Source organism: Kogia breviceps, chromosome 3, assembly GCF_026419965.1.
Source record: "Kogia breviceps isolate mKogBre1 chromosome 3, mKogBre1 haplotype 1, whole genome shotgun sequence".
Taxonomy (NCBI): domain Eukaryota; kingdom Metazoa; phylum Chordata; class Mammalia; order Artiodactyla; family Physeteridae; genus Kogia; species Kogia breviceps.
Genome location: NC_081312.1, coordinates 25,150,405 through 25,159,674, shown reverse-complemented (window position 1 = coordinate 25,159,674; position 9,270 = coordinate 25,150,405). Strand labels below are relative to the sequence as shown.

Here is a 9,270-nt window from a genome sequence, read left to right as displayed (position 1 = left end):
TAGAGGTCAATGAATGAATGGGGGACAAAACGACTAAGATCGATCAGCACTTTCTTACTATTCAGCAACAGTCAGTAAAATTCTTCTTTGCCTGTTGTAATACACAAACCCACGACTCCATCCTCCTACTGAACATAAATCTATGACCAACTGGATAGCTTCTTGAAAATAAGTTTTCAGGAAGGCTCCTGGCCGCAGCGCAGGCAAAGAAACAGGCTATCTGACAGGTCAAGTGTCCGTGACCCCTCTGCTTCCCTAGGTGGAGCGGTCCAGGGCGACCGCGGTTGTTGTTTGGCCCTTGTCCCTGCGGCTTAGGGAACCAAGAAGAACTACAACTCCCGGCAGGCCGCGCGGAGCCCCGGCTTCACTAAGAGCAATCCGGAGGTGGCGGCAAGCAAAGTTCCCCGTGAACTCCCGCCACCAGTCTGCTGCTGGAAGCCGGGCGCCGCGTCTCTGTTTCCCGCGGGGTGAGTAGGGGCAGCTCCTCGGAGGCCCGCGCAAAGCCCGGGCTGCCAGGGCCGCGGGGCGCGGGTAAACCACTATGGACGCGCCGGGCGCCCGCGTGTGCTGGGGCCTCCATCCGGGAGGGAACCCTGGGCCGGTGACCTTATCACCCGGGGCCCGGCGCGCGGCCACGTGACTCGAGTTGCTGGCAGTGCCCCATCACCTCTGCGGCGACTCTTCAGCCTGGCTCACCAGTGGGCGGAAGCGTGGCGCAGTCCTGCGTGTAGGTAGAGCTGGAGCTGGAGGGAAGCAGCAGGTGGCTCACCCAGACCTCAGCCTAGGTGGTCTGTGGGCTCCGAGGCGCAGGCGTCCGGGGCTGGAGCGCAGGCTGGATCAGAGCAGGGGCGCGCAGATATCCTTGCCCTCCGAGCCGCGCAGATATCCTTGCCCGCGCCGTATCTATAGCACTTGGCTGGGCCCTGAGCTTCCGGATCGCACAGTAAACGTGTGCTGATGACAGCGCTGTATGGATAGCAGCCTTTAGAAGACGCCTAGTACAGCTCTCTCCCCAGGTTAAGTGGCATTTCCTTTCTACTAACTAGGAAGTCATTCAATTCAACAGGTACTTATTGATCACCTCCATGATTCTTGGCACTTAGTGGCTGCTCAGGAAATATTTGCGGAGTTGAAAGTGAATTAGACTTTATCTGTGCCTTCACACGTTTTCTTTAAGCAGTAGTTCTCAAACTTTAGCGTGCATCAGAATCACCTGGAGGGCTTGTTACAACACAGAAACCTGGACCCCATCCCCCAAGTTTCTGATTCAGTAGGTCTGGGGTGGAGAGCTAGCATTTGCATTTCTAACATGCTCCTAGGACATACGGTTGCTGCTGGTCTGGGAACGTACTTTGGAGTATCACTGTTTTGTAGGAAAAATTCCTGTGAACTTAAAGCACCAACTCGTCACTCCTGGTCCTGGGCCTTTCTGTCCTGGCTTGCCAGTTTAATAGTCTGCACTTGTGTGAATTTTCCTGGGTTGCATCATATTGTATCTTTGGCCATTTCTCAGCAGCCCTCAGGATGTAAACTTTGACCTCTGCTGGGAGAGTTTACATTTTTTCCCTTTCTGATATACACGTATTTTCTTGTCACACAAGGGATCTATAAGACAAGAATAGTGCTTGGTTCATGCATTCCCCCCCCCCCCCCCCCCCCCCCGCCAAACTCACTGAATAAACCATCTCAGTTTAACTATCTACATCAGGGGCACTTCAGGGACCCACCTCAGGGCCCAGCAAGCCCTGTTCTCATCTACCTTGTGCTCTCTTGGCTGGAGCAGACACAACTGTAATTCAAGTTCTGGCTGCATCACTTAGTAGCTTCCCAGCCAAGTTTCTTACCTTTTCTAAAACTCAGCTTCCTGATCTGTAGAATGAGGCTCTAATAGGATGCACCCCAGGATGTAGTTGTGAGAGTTACATGAGATGTTTAAGCACTTGGCACTGTACATTTCCGGTTACAATCTCACTCACTCTTCTCCTCTTACCTGCTACTCACTCTTTGTGCTTGGTTTTCCACTGTTCTCCCTGAGTCCCCCTATCTCTGGATGAAGTAAGTGGAGAATTCTATTCCTTGCCTGGATGAGATTTATTTTTCCTGTCTACTCTGGGACTTTGGCATCAGTTGGGGATTCCTTTAATCAATATTGATTGAATCACCTTCTGGGCATCAAACACTAGGAAAGAGAGTTATTACATTTGGATTACATTCCTATCTACAGGGCAGGGCAGGTTATAAACCTGTTCAGATGAACTAGGTGGTCCCTCAGCATTGATATGACACATGATGGTATCATCCACCTTGGTTGCTTTCTATCTACATCAATAACCAGTTTTCCCTGAAAACCAGATCACTCTCTCCAAATGTATTATTGGGTCTTTTCCAGTCTTGGGAGCAGACCAAAAGAAATACTGCTCGTTTGTCTAACGGTCTCTCTAGGAAATGGGAGGAGGAGCTGTGGTCACTTTATGGGATTGGAGCCCTAAATTCTTTCCTCTGTGGCCATTCTCACCTGTGCACCAAACAGGGAGCTGTGATTCTAGGCTTACTGTTCTGTAATGTGGCATGAGGAGGAGGCAGCAGATAGATGGTAGCTGAAAAGGCCTAGCCCTGTGAACAGTAAGTGCTTGGTTCCCTATTTAGTTCTGTACAGAGGGTGGAATTTCATTTGACCATCAACTTTTAATTTGTAGAACTTCCCAGACTCTCCTCTTGCCTTGTCTCAATGCTTGCTAGTATGTTTCCTGTGGTTCAGCGAGATGGATTCCATGCTCATCCTTGATTTGACAATAACACGGCTCTCCTAAATGTTTCATAGCCTGGAATTGGTGGTTTCTAGTGAGGTGCTTTGGTTGACCTGTGACATTGCTGTTGATTTCCAGGGTGCCAAGCAGTGTCTTCCCTGTGCCTGGCACTGTTTTTGGGGGTGGTAGAGGGTCAGAAATTATAGTGACTGATGCAGTTACTTGAGAATGGGGTTAAGAATGTTGGGGATTGGAGGTCTGTGAGTCCTTGTCAGGACGGTCACGTGCCATAAAGAGAAAGGGCTGGGCCTCTTGCCTTCCAAGATGGCCCACACTCTGTCTATGGAGTGTGTATCTCCCTGAATAAACCTTCTTTAAAAAAAAAAAAAAAAAAAAAAAAGAGAAAGGGCTGAAGATCTACTCTGCCATTTACCAGCTGAGCCACCTGGGGCAAATCACTCACCCTCTCTGCTCCTTGGTTTTCTCATTTATACCTGGGGATGGTAGTAATATCTGTCTCACTTCACTGGGTTCTGTGGAATAACTAATGAGATAATGAGTGCAAAGGGCTGTGTAAAGATCAGTTATTGCTAATATTATTATCTAACGGTTAGGTTTTAGGGTCCAGTGGCCCCAGGCACCTCCCCCTCCCGTCCCCAACCAAAAGAAAGGATGTACTGTTATGAGAAACAACTCAGGTGAAAGTCAAAAACGGCAAGTAAACAGAACAGGACAGGTGATTCATTAGCAAAAGATTTAATAATGAAAGGTGTTTTTCATTATTTCACGGTTGACAGGGTCTTTTAAACTTGCTACCCCGAGGGAAGCAACTCATTTACATGTTAAAGACTCACTGGCACCTTATGGAAAACTCCAGCTCCAGTCTATTTAGACACCGTTTGACTCCTATATCATCTATTTTATGTTTTTCAATTTCCACCTCTTTTATTACTGAGGACATTTGCATGAAAACTGGGTCTTGGGAGTTGTGTCTGCTTTGCTGCTGCTTCCCCACTCAGAGGTGGGCTTAAGGCTGGGGTGGCTTCATTGACTAGAGGGACAGGCCTGGAGGATGGTGCAACCTGAGGAGGATGGGGTTTGGGGGAGGGAAGTCTGGGAGGGGTGTTGGGGGTGACTGGAGGACAATGGCTGTCGAATTGTCAGCCCAAGTTTGTGATTCTCACCTGGGAACCTGTGTTGTTACTGACTGTACAGGTCTCATAGGGTATAGTTTACTCATTCATTAATTCATTCATTCAGTAAATACTTTTGGAGCACCTGTTCCATGTGCTAAGCAAGGTTATGGCCAACTATAGCCTGCAGGCCAAATCTGACCACACATAGTACTTTACATACTGTCTGTGGCTGTCTTTTGCCTTGCACTACGATGCAGAGTTTAGTAGTTACAACAGAGATGTTATAGCCTGCAAAGCCAAAAATATTTCTATATGGTCCTTTACAGAAAAAGTTTGCTGACCCCTATTTTAGGCAGAGAGAATAGCAAGTGCAAAAGCACTGAGGCTGGAATGTGCCTGGCATGTTTGAGGAATAGCAAGGAGGCTGGTGCCATTGGGGTGAAGTGAGCAAGCGGGACAGTGGAATGGCCTGAAACCCTGCAGGGAACTGGGGAGTTAGATCAGGAAGGGCCTCGCAGGTCATGCCAAGGCCTTGGCTCTTTTGAAACCACATACCTCAGATTGGGACTCGAACCCAATTGCACCTCAGATGGGATTCGAATCCAGCCAAAGTTCCTATTGAGACTCGAAGCCACGGTCTTTTTTTTTTTTAACATCTTTATTGGAGGATAATTGCTTTACAATGGTGTGTTAGTTTCTGCTTTACAACAAAGTGAATCAGTTATACATATATGTATGTTCCCATATCTCTTCCCTCTTGCATCTCCCTCCCTCCCACCCTCCCTATCCCACCCCTCAAGGTGGTCACAAAGCACGGAGCTGATCTCCCTGTGCCATGTGGCTGCTTCCCACTGGCTATCCACCCTACGTTTGGTAGTGTATATATGTCCATGCCACTCTCTCACTTCGTCACAGCTTACCCTTCCCCCTCCCCATATCAAGTCCATGCTCTAGTAGGTCTGTGTTTTATTCTTGTCCTACCCCTAGTCTCTTCATGACATTTTTTTTCTTAGATTCCATATATACGTGTTAGCATACGGTATTTGTTTTTCTCCTTCTGACTTACTTCACTCTGTATGACAGACTCCAGGTCTATCCACCTCACTACAAATAACTCAGTTTCATTTCTTTTTATGGCTGAGTAATATTCCATTGTATATATGTGCCACATCTTCTTTATCCATTCATCTGTTGATGGACACTTAGGTTGCTTCCGTGTCCTGGCTATTGTAAATAAAGCTGCAATGAACATTTTGGTACATGACTCGTTTTGAATTATGGTTTTCTCAGGGTATATGCCCAGTAGTGGGATTGCTGGGTCGTATGGTAGTTCTATTTGTAGGTTCTTAAGGAACCTCCATACTGTTCTCCATAGCGGCTGTATCAATTTACATTCCCACCAGCAGTGCAAGAGGGTTCCCTTTTCTCCACACCCTCTCCAGCATTTATTGTTTCTAGATTTTTTGATGATGGCCATTCTGACTGGTGTGAGATGATATCTCATTGTAGTTCTGATTTGCATTTCTCTAATGATTAATGACGTTGAGCATGCTTTCATGTGTTTGTTGGCAATCTGTATATCTTCTTTGGAGAAATGTCTATTTAGGCCTTCTGCCCATTTTTGGATTGGGTTGTTTGTTTTTTTGTTATTGAGCTGCATGAGTTGCTTATAAATTTTGGAGATTAATCCTTTGTCAGTTGCTTCATTTGCAACTATTTTCTCCCATTCTGAGGGTTGTCTTTTGGTCTTGTTTATGGTATCCTTTGCTGTGCAAAAGCTTTTAAGTTTCATTAGGTCCCATTTGTTTATTTTTGTTTTTATTTCCATTTCTCTAGGAGGTGGGTCAAAAAGGATCTTGCTGTGATTTATGTCATAGAGTGTTTTGCCTATGTTTTCCTCTAAGAGTTTGATAGTGTCTGGCCTTACATGTAGGTCTTTAACCCATTTTGAGTTTATTTTTGTGTATGGTGTGAGGGAGTGTTCTAATTTCATATTTTCACATGTACCTGTCCAGTTTTCCCAGCACCACTTATTGAAGAGGCTGTCTTTTCTCCACTGTATATTCTTGCCTCCTTTATCAAAGATAAGATGACCATATGTGTGGAACCCACTGTCTTTTAATTAAAATCACTCGCCTGGTGTCAGGACTTACTGAAGCTCAGGTTCTTTATGTCTCAGCGCAGAAGGAATTCAGTGAGAGGCAAAGTGATAGGCAAGAAGTAGAGTCATTAATATAGGACACTTGTGAGGAATATAAGCAGGCAGGCAAGGGGCTCTGCCCTGAGAACTAGGTGGGAAAGCAGGTTTATTTAGTGAGATACACACTCCATAGACAGATTGTGGGCCGTCTCAGAAGGCAAGAGACCCTGAAATATGGGGTGGTTAGTTTTTATGGGCTGGGTAATTTCATAGGCCAATAAGTGGGAGGATTATTCCAGTCATTTTGGGGAAAGGGTGGGGATTTGCAGGAGTTAGATCATCACCCGCTTTTTGGCCGTTTATGATCAGCCTCTGAACTGTCATGGCGCCTTTGGATGTATCATTTAGCTAACGTATCACAATGAGCATATAATGAGGCTCAAGGTCCACTGGAAGTCGAATCTTCTGCCATCTTGGGCTTAATTGGTTCTAACTAGTTTTTATCATATCCTCAATGGCCATGTCATTCTTTTAAAGGTTGTGCCCCGTCCCCTTCCCTCCTGTCTCACTTTGAGTGAGGTGGGAGCCATTGGAGAGTTTAGAGCAGAGGAATGCAGAGTTTGTCTTAAGTTTCCATGTTGAGAATAGACTGGGGAAATTTTCACTCTCTCATTCATTCATTCAGTCTTTTTTTTTTTTTTTTTTTTTTTTAGCAGACTTATTTACTCACTTATTATTTATTAGCGAATTCTGCCCTTTGCATTTAGTGGAAGAGGCAGATATAGGGCCAGATTATTAGAGGTAAAAGCAGTGTACAATGAGACCAGAGAGGAAGGAGCAAGGAACTCTGAGTGATTGGCTGACAAAACTTCATAGAGGGATAATGCGGGATTGGGTGTGGCGGGATATTTTGGCAGATGAAGCTGGAAAGGTGGGTGGGGATGAGAACGGGGTGGGCCTTGAATGCCTTGCTAGAGAATTTGGACTTTTTGGTAGAGAGTGGGTAGGTAAGAGTGATAAGAATGCAATTGTGGGTTAGGAAGGTGATGACTTGCATGGCAGAGTGGATGTTGGCTGGGATGTGGGGAAGTGTTTGGAATGGGGAATGGTTGAATGGTTGAGGCAAGATGTGATGGGTTTCTCCCACCTCCTTTATTAATTGTACAAGGTTGTGCTGAATTCTGGTCCCTGAGAGCTAGGAGTTCTTCTATATAAGCTCTTCAGCTTTTCAGAGAAGAAGAAATGAAGTTTAAAATAACAATAAGAAAAAGAAGTCTCATGTACTGAGCATGGTAGGCATTCTGTTAAAGCAGCATCTCATTTAATTCTCACGATGACCCTGTGAGGTAGGTACTCTCAAGAGCCTCTTTTGTAAATGGAGGCTCCAAGAGGTTGTGGTTTGCTCATGGTCACACAGCTGGTGAACAGTAGAGCCAGGGCTCTTCCCGGCTCCAGAGGCTGAGTTCCTGACCAACGGTTGCTCTGTACTGCCTTCTTAGGGTGGGCTTTTCTGCAGGCCCCACAAGGAAGGTCCCTGGATCACCCCTCATGGGCCTTTTCGAACTGATGATCTTGAAGGAGGAAGGTGTGTGAGGAGCTGAGGGCACTCAGCCTAATTTAAGGCCTGAGTCCGGGTCCCACTGGGAACCTGTGTCTTGGCAGAAACAAGGCGGAGGGGACATTGAGCGTGCTACCCCTTTCAATAGAAAATACTACAGGCTGAGGGTGTAGAGAGCAAGATGAAAAGGTAGGGCTAGGTGGGGGACTGCTGAGATGCTAGAAGTGGGGCATGCAGAAGTTGATAGGGGAGTAATAAGATCCTTTACCAAGCCTGGCATTGGGTGAAGACAGAATAACAGCAACCACAATGGCGGTGGTGTAGTAACAGTGTTACTGGAGCGGGGGCCCCTTCTAGGGTTCGGGAGTGGGCTCTTGTCTAACTCGGAAATGAATTGTCCACAGAGACAAACGTACTGACAAAACAAAGGGCTTTATTGAGAAGGGGCGCTCCAGCGGAGAGCAGCAGGGTAAGGGAACCCAGGAGGTCTGCTCTGCCACGTGGCTCGCAGTCTCAGGTTTTATGGGGGGGGGGGGGCGGTTAGCTTTCCGGGTTGTCTCTGGCCAATCATCTTCTTTGTGCTCATATTTGGTCTGACTCAGGGTTCTTCCTGATGGCATGTGCATCTCAGCCAAGATGGTTTCCAGCGTGAGGGTTTCTGGGAGGTTGGCAGGACATATTACGAGCGGGGGTCTCCTCCCTTCTCTTGGCCCCTCCCCAATTCTTCTTTGGTGGCAGCTTGTCAGTATCCTGCTCCTTATTGGGACCTCCTGTTGTGAGACAATTCATGCAAGTGGTTATTACCGGGCCTGGCCAGGGTGGGCGGTTTTGGTCTAAGGTTCCCTAACAATAGTAATTGCTACTGTGTTCTTACTGTGTAGGTGGCACCTTGCTAAACATTTTGCATGATTTCCTCATTCCTCACCACCTCATCAAGTAGACACTGCTATGATCATCCCCGTGTTACAGACAAGGTCACGGGATTCGGGGAGAGTTAGCAGTCTGTCCCTGCTTACCCAATGTGTAAGTGATGGTGTCGGGACTCAAACTCAGGCCCACCGGATTCTGGAGTGCTTATTCTCAACCGCTGTGCTCTCTCTCATCTGAAAGGAACGAGGGATGGGGTAGGGAAGTTTTCATAAAACAAAGAAGATGTAAAGAAAGGGGACGCTGCAAAGCAAGGTTTAATTTATTCTTTTTGTTTATAAACCCCTTTCTTGCAGAGTTAGGAACTGCTCCCAGGAGGTGGGCCAGAGCATTTGCTTTTAGTGAAAGAAATGAGTTTCTTAAATTATCCCTTTAAAAATAATTGCTTGCATGGGACTTCCTTGGTGGCGCAGTGGTTAAGAATCCACCTGCTGATGCAGGGGACACGGGTTCGAGCCCTGGTCCGGGAAGATCTCACATGTTGTGGAGCAGCTAAGCCCATGCACCACAACTACTGAGGCTGAGCTCTAGAGCCCGCGAGCCACAACTGCTGAGCCCACATGCCACAACTACTGAAACCCGTGCACCTAGAGCCCGTGCTCTGCAGCAGGAGAAGCCACCGCAATGAGAAGCCCTTGCTCACTGCAACTAGAGAAAGCCCGCGTGCAGCAATGAAGAGCTAATGCAGCCAAAAAAAAAAAAAAAAAATTGCTTGCAGTCCTCCTTGTGGGGTGAATGCAGTCATCTGGGGTTGCGAGTGGG

The 9,270-nt window shown here is 47.0% G+C and overlaps 1 protein-coding gene across 4 annotated transcripts in view; it reads left to right on the top strand.

Annotated features, from left to right (window-relative positions):
* Positions 1-234: 234 nt before the first annotated feature.
* The window catches only part of ADCK1 (aarF domain containing kinase 1), a 113,852-nt gene continuing 104,816 nt past the window's right edge, over positions 235-9,270 (top strand). For 2 of the 4 annotated variants that reach the window (XM_067027979.1, XM_067027978.1), the window contains exon 1: positions 344-467. The gene's annotated coding sequence lies outside the window, so the exon portion shown is untranslated. Of the gene's footprint in view, positions 468-521; positions 728-9,270 lie in introns of those variants that run through there. The other 2 variants (XM_067027975.1, XM_067027977.1) reach the window with 2 other exon arrangements.